We start from the raw sequence: 14,438 nt of genomic DNA on the forward strand, positions 1-14,438 counted from the left end.
AGCACCGCTGGTTACCTTTACCTATAGCCGCAGGGCGTATATTGCAGGGCTGCAGGAGGTGACAGCACATCTGTCCTCCGTGGGCAATAAACATGCCCTGTGTGGGACCAGCCACTGCTTCAGGCCAAACCCTGCTCTCCTGCTCTCTTCTGGCCAGCCCGGGACTGGGGGATCCCCTGTTTTCTGTGGGGAGACGCCACTGGTGTCCCAGGGGAGCACCACGCGCCAGAGGAGAGCGCTGACAAGGATGCTCTGCCCCCGATCCAAAAGCCTCTTTTCCTCGCTGGGAGCTGCATGTGAAAACATCACAACAAAGCACCGCAAGAGAGAAGGGGAGGAAAGCCCTTGAGAGCTCAGTGCAGACGCCTTCATGTTTTAATCCTCCCCCCCTCCTCCCGTCCCATGCCCAAAGGAAAAAATAAGGAGCTTGGAAGGGCCCTTCCCAGCGCGGATCCCCGCTCCTCCCTTCCGGCTCCCCCCTCTAGAGGAAAAGCCCTTTGAAGGCCTCCTCGGGGGCGGAGGTGAGGATGTCTGCTTTGCCTCTCCGCGTGCTGCTCTTCCTCTCCCGGCTCTGCTGGCACCCACGGAGGAACAAGGCAGGGCTGGGGCCCGGTCCTGCTCCTGGAGCCCCCGCTCCCCTCCCCGCCGCCTTTCCGCCCCTCGCCCAGGCTCCCACAAACAATTCCCTGCTCAGAGCAGCACCGCAGCGCGCTGAGCTTGTCCCCAAGTGCAACCCTTCGAGTCTGAACAGCTCTGCTGGCTCCTGCCTTGGGCAAGGTTTCAGTTTCCCTGTGGCTTGATGACGTGATTTGGGCAGGATTTATGAGGCTTACAAAAAAGCACAATTAAGTCTAATGGGCAATGGAGGGGATTTTTTTTTCTTCTCCTTGCTCTCTTTTCATTGCTGGCTTCGAGGACCATGGCAATGAGTTGGCAAAAGCTTTCCGTGTTGGCCGGAGCCTGAATTTCTAGCCAAAAAACTTTGCTCCAAGTCCAGTTAAATTAATTTCCTAAAGTTTTTAAAATATTTTCTTTTCTGTAAGCTGGCTGAGAAGCCACTGACATTTCTGTTGACCAGCAATCAGGATGCAGTGCTCGGGATCCTTATGGACCAAGCGTATCGCGGCTGCATCTCCACCACAGCCTGCAGCCAGAGAGGAAAGCAGCCTTGTGGCGATGCCATGGGAGGCACAAAGATGTGAGGGGGAGGTTGAAATGTCCTCTCCACAGGGATAGGAGCTGGAGATGTCCCTTAGGGAAGGGGCACATGCCCCACGTGCTCAGGGAAGAGACTAACCAAACCCAAGAGGAAGGAGCGTGGCCTTGACTGGAAACCGTGCCCGCTGAGGAAGGCAAAGCCTCGATCCCAGCTTTGCACTTTCACCCCCGTCCGATAACGAATAACTCGCTGTTTGGGAACCGTTTCAGCTGTGTCATTTCAGGTAAGGCAGGCTGTTGTTTTCGAGGCACCGGCGCTGTAAGTCCCCGAGGAGGAGGGTCCCCGCAGGGGGCAGGCCATACACGTGCACATCCACCCGCGCGTGCACCACGTGCCTCGCCTTCTCCCGTGGAAACTTCAATTCAGCTCTCTTGTGTTGCTGTTCTTACTCCAAAACAAAGGTCAAACAGAAAGCACGCAGCTCAGTTTTATCTATGGAGAAACACAGCCACCACGCTTTACAAAAACATCAGCAAATTCTGTGCAGCCAGGGCCAGACCCTTCAGGAAAGTGCACTTTGCCCCGGTGCTTGGCTGGCACCACAGGGAGGGTGGCAGCCCACCCGACTGTGTACTTATTTCTTGGGACACTACTGAAAAAGAGTGAGGGGGGAAAAAAAAATAAGAAAGAAAGAAAAAAAAAAAAAAAAAAAGAAACAACTTCAGCCTAGCACAAGAGGAAATGAAAAGGGAAACTTTGAGATTTCTCATCTCTCCAGAAAGCCCCGCGGCCGGTTGCAGAACTTTGTCATCACAACTGCTCGGCCTGCGGTTCGCAGCACCGCCATCCCGGCAGGCTTTGCACCAGCTCAATCATTATATCAATAAGGAAGTACAATCACTTAACCACAAAGCCAGTTTCTTTTCTAAGCCCTCATGTTGCCTTAGAAGGTTTTTAAACAAGACGCTTTCCTGTTTTTGAAACCTGGGCATCCGTATGGTTTGCAGGTTACTCAAACAACCTTATCATTTGAAGCAACCCTGGCATGAATTTCAAAACTGCTCGCTGCGGTGCTCCCCTCCCCTCTCCACACATATCTATTTACTCACAGGGATCCTTATTTACAGTGTCTTCTTGCCAACTGCTGACACAGAAGAAAAAAACCCTTGGTTACACATTAAGCTTTATCGTTGGGGCGTTTGTGCCAGACAGTGTCCAAACACAGCTCGCTGACTGACCTCACCTTCGGGCCGGCCACACGGCAGGGAAATGTCTCCTGTGAGCTACTTGCAAGGGCAGGGCTCCCTTCTCACCGCTGCCGTGTTAGTGCCCCTCTCACCTCCATCTGGGCTACACGGGCTGTTCAAGGAGCAGGCAGTTTTGTTTTCAGAACCCGCGATGGGGTAGGGCTGGTTCCTCGCAGCACCGTTTCGGGGGGGGATTACCAGAAGGAGAGGGATGCTGGCAAATGCGAGGCACGGCGAGGGCTGTCTGTAGGAAAAATCCTGACCTAAAATTTATACAGCGTGCAAGTCAAAGCCAATTATTCCACTGAAAACGGTAAAACAAAGAGGACCGTGATACAAGAATAAGCTGTGCAGAGGATCTGGAAAATCCAGAAATTAGCTTCAATATGCCTGTTTTGCACAGCAGCTTTGGAAAGATCTGCCAAACGTAACAGTTTCATTTGACAGTCATCTTCTGGCTTAACTTCTGAGCTGGCCGGTGGCCATTTCGTATTGCACAATAAATGCCTGCAAAATTAATCATAAACTCCCTGCCTGGAACTCCCAGTGCTGCTCTCCTGAAGGGTACCTGCAGGCTCGCCGACATGCTGCCAGCAGCTCCACGTCTGTTTTCATTAATGGCCCAGCCAGCGAGGACAAACCGTCACAAAAACAACCCATGAACTTTATTCTTCCACTCCTGCCTCTGCACGCTGCTGGCCAAGCCACCTACCTTTGCTTACACCCCGCGGCACCCACATGACAGCGGTGGCTCAGGCACACATCTGAGCCTCGCGCTGTGCAGCCTGCCGTGTCACAATTAGCACTTAGCTCGTGAGGAAAGTCGGGCAATCGGGGCCAAGGATCTGAGGGCTGCCTCCTGAACTAGATACCCTGATCCTCTTGCTCGAGCACATTTACAGGCACTGCCTCAGGAGAGGTGCAGCAATGTCCTGGTGCTGCAGCACTGCCCAAATGCCCCGTTTCTGCCAGAGGGCTCCGGCTCCAGCAGCTCCAAACCTGCAGGGGCCTCCATGCGGAAGCCTCCAGGACCAGGGTGCAGACTCACTGTGCAGTTTTTTTCCGTGAATCTAATTGAATTGTTCAGTTGGGAAAGGAAAAGAAAAAAAAAAAATGAATTGCATTCCGGCTATTTTAATTAGTTCCTCCTATTTAGCGCTCCTTGCCAACAGACTAAATTGAATTGATCACACAAACGCCCCAGCAAAATACAAAGAAACTAAGTAGGATTTAAGCATCTCCAGAAGAGAGAAAGAATGTATTTTCCTAACATCCCCCAAACCTACTTAATAACAAAACACTAAGGAATAAAATAAGTGTGATTAAAACCAGAGATAGCAAGCAGCACACATTTTATTGCTATGTTTTCACTTCTTATTTCTTTTTAACAAGGATAAAAATTAACTTGTGCAACCTCAGCCAGGAAGTGAGTGGATCTTTGAACTCTGCCATCTGGCTAGTGGAATCTGTATTTTCGCCGCCTCGGGTTACAGGTTAATCCAGCCAATTCTGATTATTTGTAGAGGTAGCTGGCCTCTCAGAAGCTTTTATAGTCCCTGTCACAGAGAAGGCTGCTGCTGAGCAAAACACACGCACAAATCGCTGGGGTCAGTGTGGCGGGGACGTTGAGGAGGGAGGGGAGGAAAAGAAACAAACCACCATGGTGAAAAAAAAAAAAAAAAAAAAAGCAACAGTTCTGGCTAATCTAAAATTATCCTTTTCATTACAAGAGAAGACGTTGCAACATGCGCTAGCGCCTTTGCCTCACCCTGCAAGTCAGCGCAGACAGGAAGGCTGCGCGCGCCCCGCTCGTGGTGGAAGCCGAGCTCGAGCATGCCCAGCAGCTGGGGAGCCCCACGTGATGACAACAGCATCCAGCTCCATCTGCTGATGTGCTCCGGCCCCCCCGGGCACTTTTCCATCTAGCCTTGCAAGCAGCTGGATCAATTTACTCTAGCCTACGGTGCGCTGCACAGGCACAGACTGAAGTTATTACTCATGGAAATCCCCTCTGCTTCAGCGCTTTGAACGAGGCATCAGGTAGCTTTCAAGCTCCTGACAATTAATGGCCTTTGGTGGAGGGAGAGCAGCGCAAACACGCTGGAAGCTATGGGTTTCAAAACAGCTTGCTTAGTTTCTAGTAAATTAAAGGGAGTGGGTGGTTGAGGCACACAGTAATATTATCCAGTGCAGTGTGGTCTTCATTGACGTCAGCCGGACATTTTTTTTCTCTTTCTCTCTGTCTGCCTGAAAGAGGCACAGGGAGGTTAGCTTTGTGACAACAGCATGGCTCACACGGCCCGGAGAACCTCCAGGTTTCCATCAGCAAGGCCGGAGCGCAGATGCTACCGTACTGCAATTAGCAATACGAAAATATATGCAAGTCATTTCAGACGAGGAAAAAAGCTGCTGGAAAGAGAAATCATGCGGGCTTACTGTATGCATCTCTCCTCATGTTGCATGATTAACTGCTCTGACTAAGACAACGCTCTTCCTGTGGCTAAGAACACATCCTCCTCTCAGATTTTGCTTGAAATAGCATATTTGACCATGACCCCTCCCCACAACTATGGTGCCTGTCCCAGCGTAGTTTTGTGGTGTCTGCGACTGTGTTTTCTTAGTGTCACAGATCTCGTTGTTTTTCTCCGAGGCCTCCGCACTGTAGGCTGGATTCATCATGTGATAGCTGCCAGCTTTGCATTGAAAGTATGCCAAGAAGTTCAGCAGAAAATTTTTGTGATGCTCGCAGCAAACTTCTGGAAATGCGATTGCTGTGTGTGAGCATGCGCAGGGGTGCGCTTGCAATGTTTTCATGCACCACTACTTGTATACTAAATAAAAGCTGGCTGGACAGCAAATAAAAGGATGCACAACAGTGAAGAAAAGTGTTGCAGGTAGGAAAATAGACCCTCCCTCCCCAGACCCCAGATACCACATTCCCAATGGAATACAACACTGCTGTGCCTATATTTTCTGTGTGGAAAAAAAAAAAAAAAAAAAAAAAAAAGAGAGAGAGAGAGAGAAACACAGAGCATATTCAGGCCAGAAAATTTTTAGGGTCACAAAAGACAAAGGGGACTTCTTTATAACAAAAATGTGTACTAAAGCTGCTCTGCCAGGTTCTGACTCAACACAGACACATGCATACTTGTCAAAGTGGAAGATTTTTCCAGTAATCTAGTGGACTGAATGAGCTCATCGTGACCCACTGAGCAAGTTTTCTTAATACTCGTTTTGAGCAAGGGAACAGCTTTGACTGGTGTTTGCACTCACTTGACTTTTCCCCTCTTCCCAAACTTTTGTTCCTTTCATAAACCACCCTTTCCATCAGGCTTTTCTTACTAAAGAGCCATTTTTTCCTCAGTGGGGCCATGGAACCTAAGTAAATATCCTTGAACCATCAAAAAGCAGCTGCATTAAAGAAACAACACCGCAGGCACTGTCGAATTGCAGAGTCACCAGGACAAGAAAGGGAGAAGAGGATTGTCCAGGGAAGCTGAGGTGTGTGGTCATTCCCCACAAGCCCACAAAGACAGACAGTAGGACACCGTGCAGACGGATGAGGGGTGTGCATGAAAGTGGAAGATCATGACTCACTGCAAACAAACTACATGGCCTTTGACTTTGGCACCTTCTTGTCCTTCCACGTCCTCAGCTACTGACTTCCTTGTGGTCATCTGTGCAGCCTGGTGCCACTCTGCTTGCTCTTCTGAGGGGCTTTTTTGGATGCTTTCTTCAAGTTAAACTATGAAACTGAAATCTGAGGGTATGCACGCTGCTGCAAAGACTGAGGAAAAGCTCTTGCACAAAGTCATATTTGGCAGGGAAACTACAATTCCCTTGGGGCCACAGCCGCAGGCTGGGCCTTGCTGCGAACTCCGCACCACCTCGCACTCCCGCCTTCGGGGAACTAGTCACAGATCGCTGCAGATAAGCGTTGCACAACGCCCGTCTGCTCTGCAGAGGTGCCTTCTGAGGTCCCTTGGACTGAGCTGTCCCTCAGGATTCATTCTCAGCCTTTATCAGTGCATTTTGGAGGGAAAAAAAAAAAAAAAAAAAAAAAACACAGAGTGTGCACAAAACACCCACAGTTAGGAATCCGCGAGGTGGTGCCCATAGGTTAACGCAGCCTGTATCTCCAAGCTGCTGCTCCTCAGCATTAGCCACCAAGCCATGCTCCCTTCTTGCACCGAATGTCAAGGCCCCGGCTGAGCGCCTCCAAAACTCAGCTGTGGCTGTAACGGCCCCCAGCGCCATTTGCCCAGCCAGGGTAGATGAGCCGGAAAGGAAATCCACAGGGGTTCTCCAGTTCTCCTTTTCAGCTGTGTTTTGAAATATGGTCAAGCCCTGGCCACGCCGATCTGCAGAGCTATCTTCGGACGGCATTTGGTCAGCACACCACGTGAAAGCAGCACTCAAGCCCAGGTTTTATGTTCCAAGTAAGGATGAGAAAAATAGCCCGGCTTGTTCGGTGGGGGCTGAGGCTGCCAACGTACAGTGGTTTCGTGACACAGGCTCTGGTGGCAGCTGCCAGCTCGTTTCGCACCAGCCACCAAACAGCCAACAGCAGCCACAGATCCGAGCCCCCCACCCTGCAAAGGTGGGCACAAGATCTTCGTGTGCAGCTATGCCCCGTCACCCCTTGGATAAATGCGAGTGGAAATGTTAAAGGTCCCGTGAGCCTGGCCCCTGGAAAATGTCTTTTGTGGTTGCTTCCAGTGAACTCTGGCGTGAGGCACGCAGCTGTGGAGGGCTGCACATCGCAACCTGTAACCGGACCCTTCCTTACAGAAACGCTACAAATTGTTATGATCATTACTTTACATGATCATCCTTTACAGAGCCGGCAGCAAGCTTTCCAAGACGGTATTTTTGTGCCCAAATAAAGGTCAGGGTTCCAGCTATGATAAATCAGGGCCGGTTAGTGGGCAGGTTCAGCTGACAGAGTCATCTGATCTGCGCAGCTGTGCATGAGCCCTGAACCAGTTCCCTTCTCGTGTCCTTTTCAGGCCGGGCACAAAGCTCGGGGACATCTGTTAGTTCCTGAATTACAGCGGGCGGGCAGTAACGGACGTGCCCTGCTCTGGCGAGCCTGTGTTTGTTATTTTCTAGGCTTTGCATCGGCTGCACACACACAGCTGGACCGCACCTTCCGGTCACCGAGCCCGCCACATGCAGCTGCTGGAGTGAATGGAGACATCGCGAGTGTGCGGCTACCCTACCAGAAAAATAAAAATAAAGGAAGTCATTTGCATTTCCTCTTTTCTGTCTTGCTAAATCCTTCCCTTCGAGAAATTATGCAAAGCTCTGCTAAAGCAGCACCGTACCTGCCACGAGCGTGGCAGGCGCAGCCCCGGGGAGGCTCCGAGTCACCCCGTCCACCTCCATGCCACCCACATCGCCTGAAAAACTTCACAGCGCTCTGAGGACAGCCTAAAGCTTTGCTATGTCAGCCCAACACACAGGTTGCATGCCAGAGGGACGCAGCCAGCAATGCCGTGCTGCTGCTCACACCCAGCAGAAGCGCCCTGGGACCTGGGACAGCCGCAGAAGCCGTGTTGGCACCCATTTCTGCAGGAGCACAGCACCAGCCTGCATCCTGCTGTGTCCTCCTGCCCCGCTGCCCTCGCCCCGGGGGTCGCTTGCACATCCCTGCAGGAAGCCCGCTGCCCATCGCAGTGGCACTGAATCATCACCGGCAACGGCCGCCTGCCCCGTCAGGAAACCGCAGGGCGCCAGACCTCACACGGGGGTGCTGCCATGCCCGGCCACCCCGGCCAATGACACCGCCACAGCAAGTTGGGCCCCGCCACTGAAATCTGCCCCTCCTGAGGTTCCCTGGAAAGCTGCACCACTGTGACCTTTACAGAGAAATCTGTCCCCAAGTTTGGGCTCCCCACCATTAAGAAAGTTCCTTGTAAGCCATTTGGGTCTGCTTAAAAGAAGCAGTGAAAAGTCCCAGAGACTCGGAAATTGAAAAGACACAGTGGAAAAATAAAAAATAATAATAAAAAAAAAATCTTTGAGCATGTGAGCACCTCTCCCAGCCATACACAAATCGCTTCCATATTTCATAAGTTTTGAACAGCAGGCATATAAGCTTTGTAAATCAGCAAGTCTGGCCCTGAAGTCATCCAAAACTCGTGATCAAACACTTCTGAGTATTTGAGATGCAGGAGACATCATTCTCCAAAGGGTTCCTTCATCTAAGTCGACGAAAAGGTATGAATTTTTATCGCAGAACAGCAGAGGCCCTGGAAACTTGTGCAAAGAAACATGATGCAAAATGGCGACACCCACACCCACACACCGTCCCCTCAGCATCAACAAGAAGCAAAACAGCCTCCATTTTCCGTACACGGGGCTTGAAGTAACCCATCTGAACTGTGCAGAAAAACTCCACGACCTGTGATGTGCCAGTTCCAGGAACAAAATCTGTCCCTCGGCCTCACTGCCCTCGGCCCCATGGCACCTGCAGCCGTCTCCACCCCGGCTGAAGGCAGCAAGCATGGCGTGGGCACAAGGCTGAGGCCTGCTGCCATCTGTGTACTTCCACAGCCCCCCCTCGCTGTGGTGAGGGATGGGCTTCTGCCAGCACTGCTGGACTGCTGCCAGCCACACTTTGGTGTGTTGGAGTCGCCTGGTACCAATTTCAGGGCACTGTCCCAGAAGGCTGGACCCTGGCCACTACCAGGAGAGCCCAGGTTTGCTCACTTCCAGCAGTAGTCACAAGTGTGGCGTCTCCAAGAGCAAGTCCTGCAGCACAATAGGAGCAGACCTGTGGGGCAAAGCACCTGGGGCTGAGGACCTGATATCAATAGAGCACTCAGTCTGTGGGGGTTACTTGAGACAAACTGCATCTGGTCCTATAGGCTGTGCTGGGAAGCAGCCAGGGTGCTCCTGGAGAGCAGCTTCCAGCTTGGTTTCCTGCACAAGGAATGAAGCCCATGCACTTTGAGACCACCTCACGGGGTGGACCAAAGCAGACTACATGGGAACAACAAGGAGGTGCAGCCCAAATCAGGGTGCTTGCCCCACCGCTACCAGCCCCACCACTTCCCTCTGCCACGTGAGACAGGAGCAGGAGCGGGAGTGTGCTGCGGCATGGGCTGCCCTATCCTCCACGAGGAGATAGTGGCTACAGGGGCTGGCGTGCAGCCCGGGCAGCTCCAGCCAAGAGCTGCTGCGAGAAGGATATGAAACCTCGTCATTGTGAAAGCAGGAGGTGACAGTTCATGCTACGGCAAGGGGCTCTGGGGTGGTTTCACCATCAGCACGAGAGGCACAGCCATCTCCACCAGCCAGGGCAGCTACAGCACTGCTAGGATATCGCCCTCCAGGACTCAGCACCCAGCTCACTGCCAGGAGATAGCACCCTCGGGGCTGTGGGGCTGAGGCTGGGATGCCTCCTGGTAGGAGAGCACCAGGGTTTAAGGAGGGAGCAGTACCTGGCCTGAAGCACTGTGGCAGCCGTAGGAGCAGATACCCTGTGGTTAGGCAACTACCTTAAATCATTCTCAAGTGAGGCTCGGATAAAACCAGAAGTCTCAATTTATAAAATCCAGACTAGGCAGCGGTTTCAGAAGTTCATGGGATCTGTCCATAAAGAACAGCAAAGATCCTGATGCCTCTACCTGCCTGGCATGCTCAGCCTGCAGCACCCATGCACCAACACCTGATGCTCCCCCAGCTGCACCCCCATTCATGTGCCACCTGGTTTCCTAAGCTGTCCTGGGACCTCCTGGGACAGCCCACAGCTCCAGACATAAAAGGTTTCTCCTTTCCATCACACTACTCCCCGGCTGCACAGACCTGGTGTCTGGCTAGTGCCCTCAGGCATGCTGGAACAGGGCAGTTGCAGAGAAAAACGTGTTGGACTGAAACAGGGTAGGAAATGTTGGTCAGTCACAGGGCATAAATATTTAAGAACACGCATCAAAGCAATGGAATGAGGATGAAAGCGATTTTATGCTTTGTTTTTGGAGACCTACAAGACTTGCCATGTATTTGGCTTTACAGGCAAGCACAAAGATAGGAAGATAAAGGCAGGCACTCATGACAGGGAAGGTGATGTAAAATCAGGAAGGTGCCAGGCAGGGCTAGTTGTGAGTGTCATGAAAACAGCAGGGCCTTCTCAAGCAGACAGATGCCCATGAAATGTTATTTTTGGACACCACTTCAGAACCGAGTTTAGAGGGAAGTGTGACATTTACTGAGTCGCCTCCACCACTTCCTGCAACACCTGGAGCTTACTCTAAGGGTTCTCATTTAGATACTGAGAATTTGCTCACTGCTCGGGCTGAAAATAACACAGTTTACTTTCATTTTTTTTCTGCAAAGCTCTGCTGAAACCATGAGTTGTGATGCAACAGTCTCCGGTGCAGATCCCGCCACCATGCGCCGTTCACACGGCATGATGAAAGAGCAATTTAACAGCCGGCAGTTATCTGTGGCTTCTCCCAGGAGGTCACCAGCAGCGTCTTACTGCTTTCTCCTTGGATCAGCAACCAGCTGTAAGACTTTCTTTTTCAAAGCCGCCTGAACTGTGCTGCATCCTGAACCCCAGTTGAGCTTCTCGCTGTTTCCTCTGACTGCACAGTGAGCTGTGGCCTCCCCAACCCCAAGCACATGCAGCAGTGCCTGCAGCAGAAGCTGAAACAGTTTTGAAGGACACCTCTGAGCCTCTGCCTCCATGAAGGGCCACTTGGCTCTCTGGTGGCCCTGTCTGCTCCTGCCAGAGCCCTGCAGGGGGTCTGAGTGCACAGCTCCAAAATGCAAGCAACTCCCATGAAGAGATGAAAAGAAAAGCCAATCCTCGTTTTTAAATATATTTATTTGGTTTCATTTTTTGTTTATTCCTATGCATTTCTTCTGCTTTCAAATATTTCTCTTGCTGGGAATGTGAAACTCTGATGAATTCATAGTATATGAAACTATTTGGCCTTAACCCCCTACCTCTGTTTTGATTTTTAGTCTATTAATAGGGAAAGGACAGATTTTCCACCTTGCTATTAGATAAATTGCACAGCATTTCACACACATCTGATCCAGAAACATTTGCAGGATTTCTTTCAGAAGCCAAAGGTGGATAACAAACATTTTGGCCTTACGGAGACATAATCTTTCATTAAAAGCAGTCATGGCTGCAGAGGATCAGCCACTTAAACCCAAGTGTCTCCGTTGGCAGAGCAGCTATAGAAACAACTGCTCGGACAGGATATGACATGCGCATGTTTAGTCTGTGTGGGGGAAAAAAAAAAAAAGAAAGGAAAAATAGAAAAAAGTCATCAAATCCTAACTTCTGGCGAATGGCCAAGAGTTTTTCATTCCGTGTGGAAATGTCAAAGGTGAAAGAGGAGCAGGCTTTCTCCTCATGCACCACGCTGGCCTGTGAAGCGGTGCATGCAGAAGGACTGGGCCACAGAGGTGCGAGCGCCCGTGCAGCCAGGCATGTGTCCTGCTTGTTTTCCTGCATGGCCACAGAGTCCATAGCACGAGTGAGGGATCTAACACACCTTTTCCAAGCTCACCCTGCCCTGACCTGGTCTGCCCCAGGACCAGGATCCTGCCTGTGGTGACAGGACATTGAACTGAACAAAATGGCATCTGTGCATCCTCTGCTTCTACACCGCAGGGCCTGCAGAGCTACCTGACGTGCTCTCCAAGAAGCCAAGGTGCTTCCCGCCAGCTAGCTGACAGGATCCAAGGGAAACTGGACAACAGGAATCTTTTAGAAATGAGCATTCAGGTCATGGGGGTGCAAAGTCTAACAGACTATAAGTGAGGCTTGGCCACAGAATTGCGGGGAAAGGATGAAAAACATTCCTTTCTTATGAAATACACAATTTCCTCATAGGCAATTCCACTTTACAGTTGGGTGGGAGTAAAAAGCACAAGGCGGTCTGAAGAGAGCTGCAAAACCACACTGCTCAGCCTGCGCGTTTTGATCACAGCCCCCCTGAGACCCGCTGCGGAGCGGCCCTGCTGCATGGCAGAGCAACAAGGGAAGAGGGCTCGCGGAGCGAGGAGCAAACCTGCTGGTGCGGAGACTTTGTAAATGCTCCAGCTGCTCCGGTGCTTTGGGCTGAATCTAAATGTGAGGGGAGAGTTCAGTTGTTTTAAATCTCCTCCTGGTTGCTTTCGTCTGGGATAGTGACTAAAAGGCACAGAGAAATGTAACATGGAGAAAAGTTTGCCTATTAAAAATGAATAAATCATCACTGTGTGGAGCCTCCAGGGCCTCGGAGGTTTCATTCAGGTACACGACTGGACATTCAGCGCGGAAAAATGAGGCTGGGCAGAGCAGAACAAAATTATCTTCTTTCCAGCTGGACCTATTTTGCAGCCTGTTAGTCTGCCATGCTGAACAGGAGAGAGGAAAAACCGTGACGTGTACCCAAGCTGAGATCTTCTGATCAACCGTTTATTTATTTATTTATTACTCTTTCTGCTGGTAAGCCTGGGCATTTTGTGTAGCCAGCCCTTGAAAATCCATTGCAGGTAAAGGTTGTTCATGAAACATGGTGAGGAGAGGGCTGTTGGGTACAACTGTGCTTCCTTCCTTGTGGGCCTGGCTGGAAGAGGCATGCTGCACCTTTAATGGAAGACGAGATTAATCACCGAGAGGATGCAGATGCAAGAAAGAGGGTCTCTCAAGGAGCTTGAAGCTGCATTTCCACTCCACCCCTAGCCCAGCACCTGCCCCACAGGTCTGCAGGGACCTGAAACACGTGGAGCTGCAGAGGCAGGGCTGGGTGCTGGAGTCAGGAAGTGCCTTCCACGCTGGGAAGGCTCCCGTCCACCATCGTGTTCTTCACAAAACTGCAAGAAATGGTAATTTATAGTAAATCCTTCCTGATTAAAGTCCATAAAGCTCTGCAGTTAATCAAGCTGATTAAACGAATCAAACTTGTTAAGAATGGTTTTATCAAAACATTTACATTTCTGCAGAGCAGAGATTCATTTGCCTTTGCATTGCAAAGTACACAGGTTGCCACGAGAGGATGAAGAAGAGGACTGGGAACATTAACCATGTGAAACGCCAAGTCGCCTCCCCCCGTCTCTCCCAGTGTTCATTTAAACAAAGGGACTCCCCAGGCCATTAATTTCGTCACCCTGCCAGGTATCTTCTTTCTTCTGGAAACAGAGACCTCGCTTACCCACAGCAAGAGGCTTTCCTGACACACGGGGACTTCATCGCCAGGCCAAAGTGCTGCAGAAGGTCCTGTGTGGGCAGAACCCCTCTCCTAACCCATGGTGTCCCCCCGTGGCAAGTGTCCAAGCAGCGTGGTGGCCTCCTCTCTGACATCTGTAGGAGAAACACGTCTCATAGAGCACACAACACAAACGTTTCCATAGCTGTCTGGAAGATTAAAGTAACGTAGCCAGGAATTTGTTCCTTCTATATAAATCTGCTCAGCTTCAGTCCCAGCAGAGATAGGCCCAATAAAGGCCTTGGCTGCCTAACTTCTAAATTTAGACACTCAAACCTCCTCTTCAGCTGTCGCCTAGCCCTGGCGAGGCATTCCTCTGTGGGGCACCAAAACTAAGGTCCCTCCGGCATCTTACATCCTTCAGAGCAGAGCTGAGCAGGTGGTGGCAAGGTCCCACGTAGCTGCACCACCTCAGGACCCACCACCAATGTGTCCCCAGGAGCCTCACCTGGCGGGGCTGAGTGGCACGGATGGACTGACCTGTAAGGGCTGGCCACAGGCTGAGCCAGCTTCCAGGGCTTTGTCATGGAGGGAGAAGGGCAGCTCTCACAGCCCGCCACACCTACTTTAGGATCGGGAAGCGACCTGTGGAGGTGGCTGACTGGAGGACAAGTGCTGATGGAGGGACTTACACTGAACACCTCACTTCTCAGCAGCTGCAGTACAGTGGTCCTCCAGTATTCCCAGTGACATGAACCCAAAGGGATAAGGAACCATGTCCAGGAGCAGGGTGTCAAACCCCGCAGCAGCAGGCACACCTGTCTGCCAGCACAGCAGCCATCAGGGGCAGTCAGTGACCTGCACACAGGTGGTTTTCAG

General features: G+C 51.2%; 1 protein-coding gene and 1 long non-coding RNA gene across 3 annotated transcripts in view; both read right to left on the reverse strand.

The window, feature by feature from the left end:
• Positions 1–6,011, reverse strand: part of LOC137853646 (uncharacterized) — a 33,954-nt gene extending 27,943 nt beyond the window's left edge. Inside the window, exon 1 of the long non-coding RNA XR_011094630.1 lies at positions 22–6,011. This is a non-coding gene — a long non-coding RNA (uncharacterized lncRNA). The remainder of the gene's footprint in view (positions 1–21) is intronic.
• Positions 6,012–11,221: 5,210 nt separating this feature from the next.
• TOMM20 (translocase of outer mitochondrial membrane 20) overlaps positions 11,222–14,438 on the reverse strand; it is a 46,457-nt gene continuing 43,240 nt past the window's right edge. For both annotated transcript variants that reach the window (XR_011094626.1, XR_011094625.1), the window contains one exon: positions 11,222–13,714. The gene's annotated coding sequence lies outside the window, so the exon portion shown is untranslated. The remainder of the gene's footprint in view (positions 13,715–14,438) is intronic.

The sequence above is a fragment of the Anas acuta genome, chromosome 3 (genome assembly GCF_963932015.1).
Source record: "Anas acuta chromosome 3, bAnaAcu1.1, whole genome shotgun sequence".
Lineage (NCBI taxonomy): Eukaryota > Metazoa > Chordata > Aves > Anseriformes > Anatidae > Anas > Anas acuta.